Genomic DNA, 11,416 nt, shown 5'->3' with positions numbered 1-11,416 from the left:
TTTCCTATCTATGATTAGCGCTCCCACTCAATTGTACTATCATGTTCCCAAAATGTACGTATCACCCAGACCAAAAAGTAGGCTAAACTAACAAATCAAAGAACACAAATAACACTCTTGAGATCGAACCTAACCATGTCAGGATTAAGATCCATAGACCTAAGATCAACCATTGATATTTACTTAGAAAGATATAACGATAAGTTTAGGATATCTTATCTAAGATCAATATCGGTCCCTTCCAATGTATACTCCATACATCCAATACTGGTAAACTTTTCCAATGCCCTGGAAAGGACATAACACTTATCCAAGGTATAAGTATACATATCGCTAATTATCATGCCAGTCTAAATCCAGTGAACTGACAAATCAGGGAATTAAACTTTTGAACATATAATCATGATTATATTCCACTGTGCTGACGACACTATAATCATGAACAAGCACATATGTTCTAGACTTAATAGAATTTATATATTAAACAATCATGAAATAAATCATGTGAACCATGCAACATAAAATGCAGTTTCTGATCTTTATTAATTAGTAAATCTGATTATATTGAAATGAGTTTTATTTAGGGCACAAAACCCAAGAAACTCCCAGTTGCACTAATATAAAACAAAAAGTGCATTTCAAATAATGTCTACACCTTAATATCCAGATCAAGTGTAGTATGTGGTATTCTTTCCGTAATAGGATCTGATAAGTTGTATTCAATACAACCTTCCGTCCACCATTACATTTCCTTAATCACAAAATCCTTGATATTGTGAAATTCCTCTCTATATGTCTACTCTCTTGGGATACTGGATTCTTTACTATTGGCAACTACTTTTGTGTTAATCAGGAAGTAACATTAGTAATTAAGACATGTTGAACAGTGCCAAAAATGTATAGAACTTTCCTTAGACTGAATAAGTATCTTTCATGTAACTTTAACGTCTCTCTGGTAGACTTAGAGACTTCAGATAGGTTTTTACACTTCTCCAAAATCACTACTCCACCCCCAGAGTAATCACCATCTTATCAGCAGACTTTCTAGCACTAAGGCAAGTCTAGAAATCTGATTTGGTATAGTCTAAGAGTATTAAATACCACCCTTATTGACTATCATATAGTTCCTCTACTTGATCTTAAGATTCACTTGATTGTCTTCCAATGTTCCTTTCCTGGATTAATCTGATACCTACTCATTACTCCCACCCAACAGCAGGTGTCTAGTCTAATGCATTGCGAAAGCATATCTGAGACCTCTCACTATTGATTCAAGAAATTCTTTCATGGCTTTTATCTTTTCTGGAGTAGTTGAGACTTTTTCTTAGATAAATAAAATCTATGCTTAGAAGTTGTGAAGCTTCTATAGATTGCCATTGGAAAGAAAATGCTTCAGCATCTTATTAAAGTAAGTTGCTTGCATTAGAGTAAGTAATTAACCAGGTATACCACAAGCCATAAGTTTAGATAAACTCAAACCTATAACACTAGGAACAGGAAGTTTTGTTAAGTCCATTGAATAGACTTATTAACGAAATTTCCTTTCTTGTCCTTGTAATAGAAAACTTTTGGTAACTTCATATGAATGGTTTTAACCATAGTAGTTCTCTTGGCTTTACTTCTTAGTTTCTTATTCTGACAATCCATTACTTGTTTAAACTAACAATTGATTTTCATCACAAGTGTCTTCCAAGTCATAACAGGGTGAGTTCCTTACGATAAGGTACCGTGACTTTCTGTCCAAGAAGCCTAAATGGTATTAACCTCTTCAATTGTGTCAAGACAATAGAGGCAGTGGGACCATCTTATACAAAATAAGATGATAGAACACTTTTGGAATCAAGAAAAAAAAATTGTCTCCTCTATTTTGCTACTTTGTTTTCAGACTTAGTCATTTTCTTAGAAAAGTAGTGTTTGTTGAAACAAACACTTTCTTATCTTAATGACAATGGGATGGTCCACCCCTAATCACATAGAATAGCTATCAAACATGCAAACCTTGGTTAACTGTTCTAGCTCTTCTTAAGGTCACGACCAGGACATCCATGAAGCTAGTAATGGTTTACACTAAGTACACAACCATTTCATCATTCTGAAATTATCACTAGGGTATGTCCCTAGAAGGACTTAGGCAACTTCTAGTAACTAATCATAAACCTTATACTATCATCAATATGCAAATTGAATTTCTGGGGAGGTAAGTTTGAATACAATTTAAAAAATCAACTTAATGATCTTTGAACTGCATATCCACAAAATATTTCTCCACCCCTATCAGTTCGCAAGATCTTTAACCACTTACCTAAATGTTTTCAACATTGCTAGAAATTCATGAAATTTCTCTAACATTTCAAATTTCTTTGCATAAGGTAAAATCTAGAGTGACCGTCTTAAGAATTTATCGATAACTCATATCCACCCCTCAATGTACATCCATATTCGAATATAGATGATCTTACATTTAGTGGATATAGGCGTATTGACTCTTTGTAGAGAATGAACTTGTCAAAACCACTATGAACAAGATGCAAATGCCATAGATGTATAAAATAAGTGGTCGTGGTCTTTTGATGATTTAGGTCTAGTTACATCAAAGAGTTCTTAGAATAGTCCAAGTGGATCCTGGTCACAGAATACTAAACTCATATTCCGTACATTAAGATACAGTTTGGATCCATTGATAGAAAATGGATATTAATAACTTGTGAAAGTTGAACTGTATTATATTCTGTAAACTGAAATTTAAAATTTCAATTTGGAATCTAAAATTTTAAAGTCAAAGACTTAAGTTGATACCAAATATGCAATGAGTTTTATTCTAGCTTGGACCACCACTACTAATCTAACTCTAAGTTTAATTTGCCTAAAGTAAGCATATACAAGTAGGAGATTTCTAAGATCGAGGATTTATATCATTTCAGTATAGAATGTCGAGAATATAATCATATGAGCCATTCAATTTCATAAGGGAAAACCGAATGACATCGTAAGCAGATGATTTATAAATCATTCATCCAATGATATACTATTTAAGCAAATTCGAAATGAATAAACTAGGAGGAATAATTAAAGGATAATTTGGATTTAAAATAAGAATCCAACGATGAGAGTCAAAGTTATTCTTATTTTTACACGAAATTTACAACTACAATTAATAACAGAAAACAACATGGTTCAATATAAATTCATACATAATTCAGAAATTATCATAGCATTTAGCAAATAACAAAGACATGTGAAAATACAAAAATATCATATCATAAATAATTTTTAAGGTTTCCAACAAACTGATACAGTGTCCTGGTAGGCGAGAGTCAAAGTATCATTCATTGAATAGAGTTGTCAGCTCATCTACAATGGACACCATTCTAGCAATCTTTTATTCGATCAAAATAAGAATCCAATGTTGTCCCGGTAGGCGAGAGTCAAGGTTATTCTTATTTTATGAGCTTCCACCATTATTTCATACTTCGTAAATTTATCTCTAAGTAGTCACCGTAGGGGAGAGTCTACTAGAGACGAAAACTTACAAAATACTTATCTTTCGAGATCGTTACGGTGTTAAATGCTTCAACGAATAACCATCCATTAGGGGGACGAAGTCTAGCGTCTCGAGGTTATATTGAAAAAACAAATTAGCCATGTAGGACCAACAATGGAGATCGAATATCCTTATAACTAAAGCTCATTATTTTAAAGAGTTGTATTTTCTTTTGACACTTATTTTAATCTATTTATTTAATTAAAATTATTAATTTAGATAACTCTAAATATAAATTTTACTTTCATATTTGTAAAATTATACTTTAGGAAGATCTGAAAAATAAAAATAAATTATTTTCCATCCTTAGTATTAATTTTCCAATAAATATTATGAAAATTAATTAATTTAAGTTGGTCCAAAATTAATTAAAAAAAAATTAATTTTCAACTCAAATTTAATTTTCTATAAATATATATGAAATCTAATGTATAAAAAAAATTACATTTCGAAATTCTCATTAAAATAAAATAAAATAAAACTGGAAAAATTATTCTAATTTATGTTGGTCTAAAATTAAATAAATTAATTTTCAACATAAATATAATTTTCAAATTTAATTAAATCTCTTAAGAAAAATATCAAATATTTAAGTGTCTAGAATAAAATCAACTTAAATATTAATTTTCTATGTAATTAAATATATCTAGAAAAATACCAAAAAGTGTACCTAGAAAATATCTATCTAGATAATTCATAAACTAATTACTAATTTTCTAATTAAAATAATATATTTTAATCTATTTATTTTAATTAAATCATTAATGAAAATTACTTTATTTAAGTTGATCCAAAATTAATTTTTAACTTTAATCTAATTTTCAAAATTGAAAAATTTCGAAATATCTGGATTTAAAATAAATAAATACAATTTGAAATTAGGTTGGAAAATAATTATTAAAATAAAATAAAATATATTATGAAAATTATTCTAATTTAAGTTGATCTGAAATTGAATAATTTTAAACTTAAATATAATTTTCTAATTTAATTAAATTCATTCAAATAGAAATAATTAAGTATCCAGAATAAAATCAACTTAATTATTAATTGTAATTGAATATGTTAGAAAATATTCTAATTTAAGTTGGTCTAAAATTAATTAAATAATTAATTTTAACTTAAATATATTTTCTAATTTAATTATAATTTCATGAAATAGAAATAAATAATTAAGTATCTTGAATAAAATAACCTGAATTATTAATTCTATTTAAATTCTAAGTTCTAAGAAAAATTTTCTAATTTAAATTGGTCTAAAATTAATTAATAAATTAATTTTTAACTTAAATATATTTTTCTACTTAACTAAATATTAGAAAATATAAATTAGTTACTAGAAATCACTATCTAGAATATTTCATTAAACTAAGTGTATTTATCTAAATTAATTTTAAAATAATCTAATGAAAAATTAATTAGATTTATTTTAAAATTAATTATGTTGCTAATTCAATTTTAATTAGGTTAAACTACTGTAATTAGCCTAATACAATTATTTAAATAAGACAAACGAGCCTTCACAATTGGGGTTGTTCATGTGAGGGAGGACTGGGTTCAGTATGTCATACCCACTACTAATGGCCCCCTAACTCTGACACAAGGCCCAAAGGAGAGGAATTTAACCTTTCATTAAACAATTGTTATTCATTGAATAAGCCCAATACTAATTGGGCCTAAATAAAAATATCAATGGTGATATTTTATTTTAGCAACCTAGTCCATTTAAATATCTAGAAATAAATGGGCTTCCTATATGCATCTAAGCCGAAAAGCAAACATATAGGCTGACATAGGTCAAATTGATTTGGATGGGCCCTATCATGTTTTTAGGTTTACACAGATGAAAGAAGTACAAAATTTACCTGTTAAAAATTATTTGTAGGATCTATTGACAATTGGACTATGATTAAAATCAGATTATTGGATCTGTGAACAAGTTAATCATAGCAATTTAGATCAAATAAATAATAGGTTTGTTAAAAAAAAGTTTTGAATAAACAATTAAATAAACAAACAATGCCCATGTAAAAAATGTGAAATAAGATATTTAGTTCTATATAATTAAATTATTATTTAATCTAACAAATTATTTTGAAAATTTAGCGTTGTTGAAACAACCTTAATTATCTCAACAAAATTTAAAATTAAAAAATGAAACTAATTTAAAATATCTAGGTTCATTTGAATTATTTTTATCAAATTAAATTAAATATATAATAAGATAAATGATTTGAAAATAATCAAAAAAGATATTTTCAAAATTATTTTCTAATCTTATAATTTAATAAAATTAAAATAACAAAATAAACCTATTTTAAAATAGATATGGTTAGATACTATTATTTTATGAATAAAATAATGAATAATAATAATTATCCTAATTATGTCAAAATATCTCAAATTAAGCACTTTTCAAATAACTACAAAAATATCTAGGTTATTTAAATATTTAAAATACAATTTATAAATTTCTAATAAGTAAAATGATATAAAATAGAATAAATATCATTTTTCTAACTTATAATTTATAAACAATTAAATGTTTAACAAAATAACAAATTTTTGAATTTGAAAATATTATGGTTAGAATATCTATAAAAATATCTAGGTTAATTTCAAATTTATTAATTATTTAATTTATCATATAACATAATTTTAATATAATATTTAAAATTAAAAAGATAAAGATATCTTTTAATTTAAAATATGCCCAATGTTAAAATATCTGATCTTATAATTAAATAATATAAAAATATTGAAGAAAAATAACAAATTTTTAAAATCTAACCATAATTAAAAAAAAATAATAATCAATTTTTAAATTTAAACCTCAAAATATCAAAAATTAATAATAATCTATTAAAAATCAAATATTATTAATTTAAAATTGATATTTAAGTTTAAATATTTTAAAAATAATATTTTATTTTGGTTTTTAGGGTTTGAAATTGGAAAAATTCGAAATTGGGAAAAAATCCCATGAAAATCGCACAAGGGGGAGTGGCTACCCAGGAGGCTGCACGTGCAGCCTAGCCAGGCTGCTAGCAGCCCATGCGCGCGCGCGGGAGAGGGATTTGTAGCCTCTGATGTGCGGCAAACCCCGGCACCTGCAAGATGTCTCTCGGCGTGATGTAGAGTCTTGGTCGAGTGCAGCATGTCTGAACGGGTGAACTCGCATGTCTTCAGACACGATTTGCCCAAACATCCGTGCGCGTATCACCTTGTCTAAAGGAATGGTGTGCGTGCGATTGAGGCATGTGCACCCCATTTTCAAACTTTCATAAATTTTCCAGTTTTTATCGAAATAGAGTTCCGTAAAAACCAAAATTGCTTAATTTTATCACAAGAAATTCAAATAAAATATTTTCAGAAAGAAAATAAATTTATTTTCATGGAAAAATTTCGTAATTCACATACATTCATCAAATAACACATAAACCAACATGAACACATCCAAATCACCACACAAACAGTTGTTGGGTTTTATGCCCTAAATAAAACTCATTTCAATATAATCAGATATGCTTATTAATATAGATCAGAAATAACATTTAATGTTGCATGGTTCACATGATTTATTTCATGATTATATGTACATAATGTATGAATTCGTCTGAAACCCTTTTCACATACCTGATCCTGTTTATTGTGCTGTCAACACATTGGAAAGTAAACATGACTATGTGAATAAAGTTTCCTAGATTTATCAGACACAGGATTTTACTGATATGATAATCTACAACAGAGTTTACTTGCATTTGGAGAAGTGCTATGTTCTTTCCAGAGCATTGGTTAAAGTAAAGCTCAGGTTGGATGCATGGAGTATGCATCGGAAGGGACCGATATTGAACTTTGACTTAGATTTATTAAACTTACCGTAATATCTATTCAAGTCAATATCGCCTAGTTGATCCTAGATCAAATGATCTTAATCTGGTTATGATTAGGCTCAATCTCAAGAGCCTATTCGTGTTCTTTGATTTGTTAGTTAAGCCTACTTTTAGGTCAGGGTGATACGTACATTTTGGGAACACAGTAGTGCAATTGAGTGGGAGCGCTAGCATAAACATGGAATCTATAGCTTCTATCTGGCGTATAGTAAGCAAAGGATGATCTCCTTCGAGCTTGACCAAACAAAAATAAATGGTGGAGATCTCATTTCACATAAGCTGAAATATCATTTATACGGGGTTAAGTGTTTTAAGGATTAAATACATTGTAGGGTGTAATGGTAATCTAATCCCTTTACAGTGTAGATCATTCATATAGAGGATCATTGATCAAATTAGGATTATAACAATGGATAACTAATGATGTGTCTATATGGTGGAACATATAGAGCATTCTATATACTGAGAGTGCAATTCTAAGTTCTATGCGTGGATTCAACAAAGAATTAATAAGTTAGTGAATTTTAGTAATAAATTCTTGATCTACTTATTGGAAGCTCGGTTATATAGACCCATGGTCCCCGCACAAGTTGAGATAATATTGCTTGTAAGACTCATATAATTGGTTTTGATTAATCAATTATAATTCTCAAATTAGACTATGTCTATTTGTGAATTTTTCACTAAGTAAGGGCGAAATTGTAAAGAAAGAGTTTTAGGGGCATATTTGTTAATTATGATACTTTGTATGGTTCAATTAATAAATATGATAAATGAAAATATTATTTAATAATTATTTATAGTTATTAAATAGTTAGAATTGGCATTTAAATGGTTGAATTAGAAAATTGGCGTTTTTGAGAAAATCAGATGCAGAATTGAGAAAACTGCAAAATCCAAGTAAGGCCCATTACTCTATATGGCCGGCCACTTGGTTTGAATTTTTAAACTGATATTTTCATTATTTTAATGCCAAATAATTCAAACCTAACCCTAGTGGAATGCTATAAATAGATAGTGAAGGCTTCAGGAAAATTACACTTAAATTTTCTACTTTTCCTTCAGAGAAAAACCTCAGCCTTCTCTCTCCCTATCTTTGGCCGAACCCTCTCTCTCTCTCTTCTTCCTTGAATTTCGAAATTCTTAGTGTGAGAATAGTGCCCACACATAGCAAGTGATACCTCAACCATAGTGAGGAAGATCGTGAAGAAAGACTTTCAGCAAGAAGGAGTTTCAGCACTAAAGAATCAGAGAAAGAGATCCAGGTTCAGATATTAATAATGCTCTGCTACAGAAAGGAATCAAGGGCTAGATATCTGAACGGAAGGAGTCGTTATATTCCGCTGCACCCAATGTAAGGTTTCCTAAACTTTATATGTGTTTATTTCATCGTTTTAGAAAGTTCATATTTAGGGTGTTAATCAACATTGTGAGTAGATCTAAGATCCTGGTAAAATACTTTCCAACAACAGTTTGTTGGAAATTATTTTACCGGGATCTTAGATCTACTCACAAGTATGTTGATTAACACCCTAAATATGAAATTTCTAAAACGATGAAATAAACACATATAAAGTTTAGGAAACCTTACATTGGGTGCAGCGAAATAATATGCCTCCTTCGACTCAGATCTCTAACCCTTGTATCCTTTCTGTCGCAGATTATTATCAAGATCTGAGCCAGATTGTCCTTCTTGTTGAATTTCTTTCTTCACAATCTTCTACACTATGATTGAGGTACTACTTGTTGTGTGTGGGCACTACTCTATCACTAAGAGGGTTCGAAACAATCAATGAAGAAGAAGAAAGGAGAGTGGCGACTAGGTTTAGTGTGATGGCTCAGGTTTTCTCTGAAAGGAATAAGATGCAAAAGATTTTTTTTCCTGAAGCCATCACTATCTATTTATAGCATGCCACATAGGGTTAGGTTTGAATTATTTGGCATTGAAATAATGAAAATATTAAATGATAAAGCCTACATAAGTGGCCGGCCATGGCTTAGTGGATTTGGGCCTCACTTTTGCAATTTTGCTGTTTTATCATTTCTGCATCTCATTTTCTCAAAAACGCCCATTTTCAAATTCAACCATTTAAATGTCAATTTCAACTATTTAATAACTATAAATAATTATTAAATAATATTGTCATTTATCATATTTAGGGTATATTTAACAAATATACCCTAAAAACTCTTTCTTTACAGTTACGCCCTTGCTTAGTGAAAAATTCACAAATAGACATAGTCTAATTTGAGAATTATAATTGATTAATCAAAACCAATTAAATGAGTCTTACAAGTAGTATTGTCTCAACTAGTGGGGGGACCATGGGTCTATATAACCGAGCTTCCAATAAGCAGATCAAGAATTTACATCTAAAATTCACTAACTTATTAATTCTTCGTTGAATCCACGCATAGAACTTAGAATTGCACTCTCAGTATATAGAATGCTCCATATGTTCCACCATATAGACACATCATTAGTTATCCATTGTTATAATCCTAATTTGATCAATGATCCTCTATATGAATGATCTATACTGTAAAGGGATTAGATTACCGTTACATCGTACAATGTATTTAATCCTTAAAACACTTAACCCCGTATAAATGATATTTCAACTTATGTGAAATGAGATCTCCACCATTTATTTTCGTTTAGTCAACCTCGAAGGAGATCATCCTTTGCTTACTATTCACCAGATAGAAGCTATAGATTCCATGTTTATGCTAGCGCTCCCACTCAATTGCACTACCGTGTTCCCAAAATGTACGTATCACCCTGACCCAAAAGTAGGATCAACTAGGTGATATTGACTTGAATAGATATTACGGTAAGTTTAATAAATCTATGTCAAAGTTCAATATCGGTCCCTTCCGATGCATACTCCATGCATCCAACCCAAGTTTTACTTTAACCAATGCTCTGGAAAGAACATAGCATTTCTCCAAATGCAAGTAAACTCTGTTGTAGATTGTCATATCAGTAAAACCCCAGTGTTATGATAAATCTAGGAATCTTTAATCACATAGTCATGTTTACTTTCCACTGTGTTGACAACACAATAAACAGGATCAAGTATGTGAAAAGGGTTTGGATGAATTTATAAATCAAATAGACAAACAATTGATAAGATGAACCAAAACATACAAATGAATGAAAAATACTTTTGTTTCTTTATTGATATTGAATAAAATGGATTACATTGAAATGAAGTTTTATTTAGGGCATAAAACCCAACACAATATTCATCGTTTTAAATCCATATTTCATGAATGTAAATCATTACCATGGCTCTGAGGCCAGTTGTTGGGAATATTTTACCAGGATCTATATTTACTAACAAGTATGTTGATTAACATCCTAAATATGAATTCTCTAAAACAATGAAATAAACACATAAGGTTTAAGAAAACCTTACATTGATTGCAGTAGAATATAATGACTCCTCCCGTTCAAGATCTCTAGCCCTTGATTCCTTTCTGTAGCAGAGCATTATCAAGATCTGAACCTGAATCTCTTTCTCTCCTTCAGGTTTGGTTACTACCGTCTTACTCACTATGATTGAGTACTTGACTTGCTATGTGTGGGCATGTCACTCATTCACTTAAGGTTTGAATATGGAAGAATAACGAAGGAGGTGAAATCTCTATAGAAGGAACTCTCTCATCTAGGTTTGGTTGAATATTCAGGTTGACAAAAGTTTCAAGTCTAAATGAGATGAGAGTATCATGTTCCTTTTATATTATTTCAACTAGGGCTTATGGTTGAATTATATGGATTAAAAAATAATAAAATATTGGGAAAGAAACATATGTGGCCGCACACTTCAAAGGGACCCATGTCTAGTTACAATTTTGCCACTTTATTTCAACAACTTATTCTTCTTTTCAATAATACCATATTTTCCAATTCAACCTTATAAATGCCAAAACTATTTATTTAATAATTATAATTAATTACTAAACAAAGTTGTCATTT

The sequence above is a fragment of the Cannabis sativa genome, chromosome 7, assembly GCF_029168945.1.
Source record: "Cannabis sativa cultivar Pink pepper isolate KNU-18-1 chromosome 7, ASM2916894v1, whole genome shotgun sequence".
Taxonomy (NCBI): domain Eukaryota; kingdom Viridiplantae; phylum Streptophyta; class Magnoliopsida; order Rosales; family Cannabaceae; genus Cannabis; species Cannabis sativa.
This window is presented reverse-complemented; position numbering follows the sequence as displayed.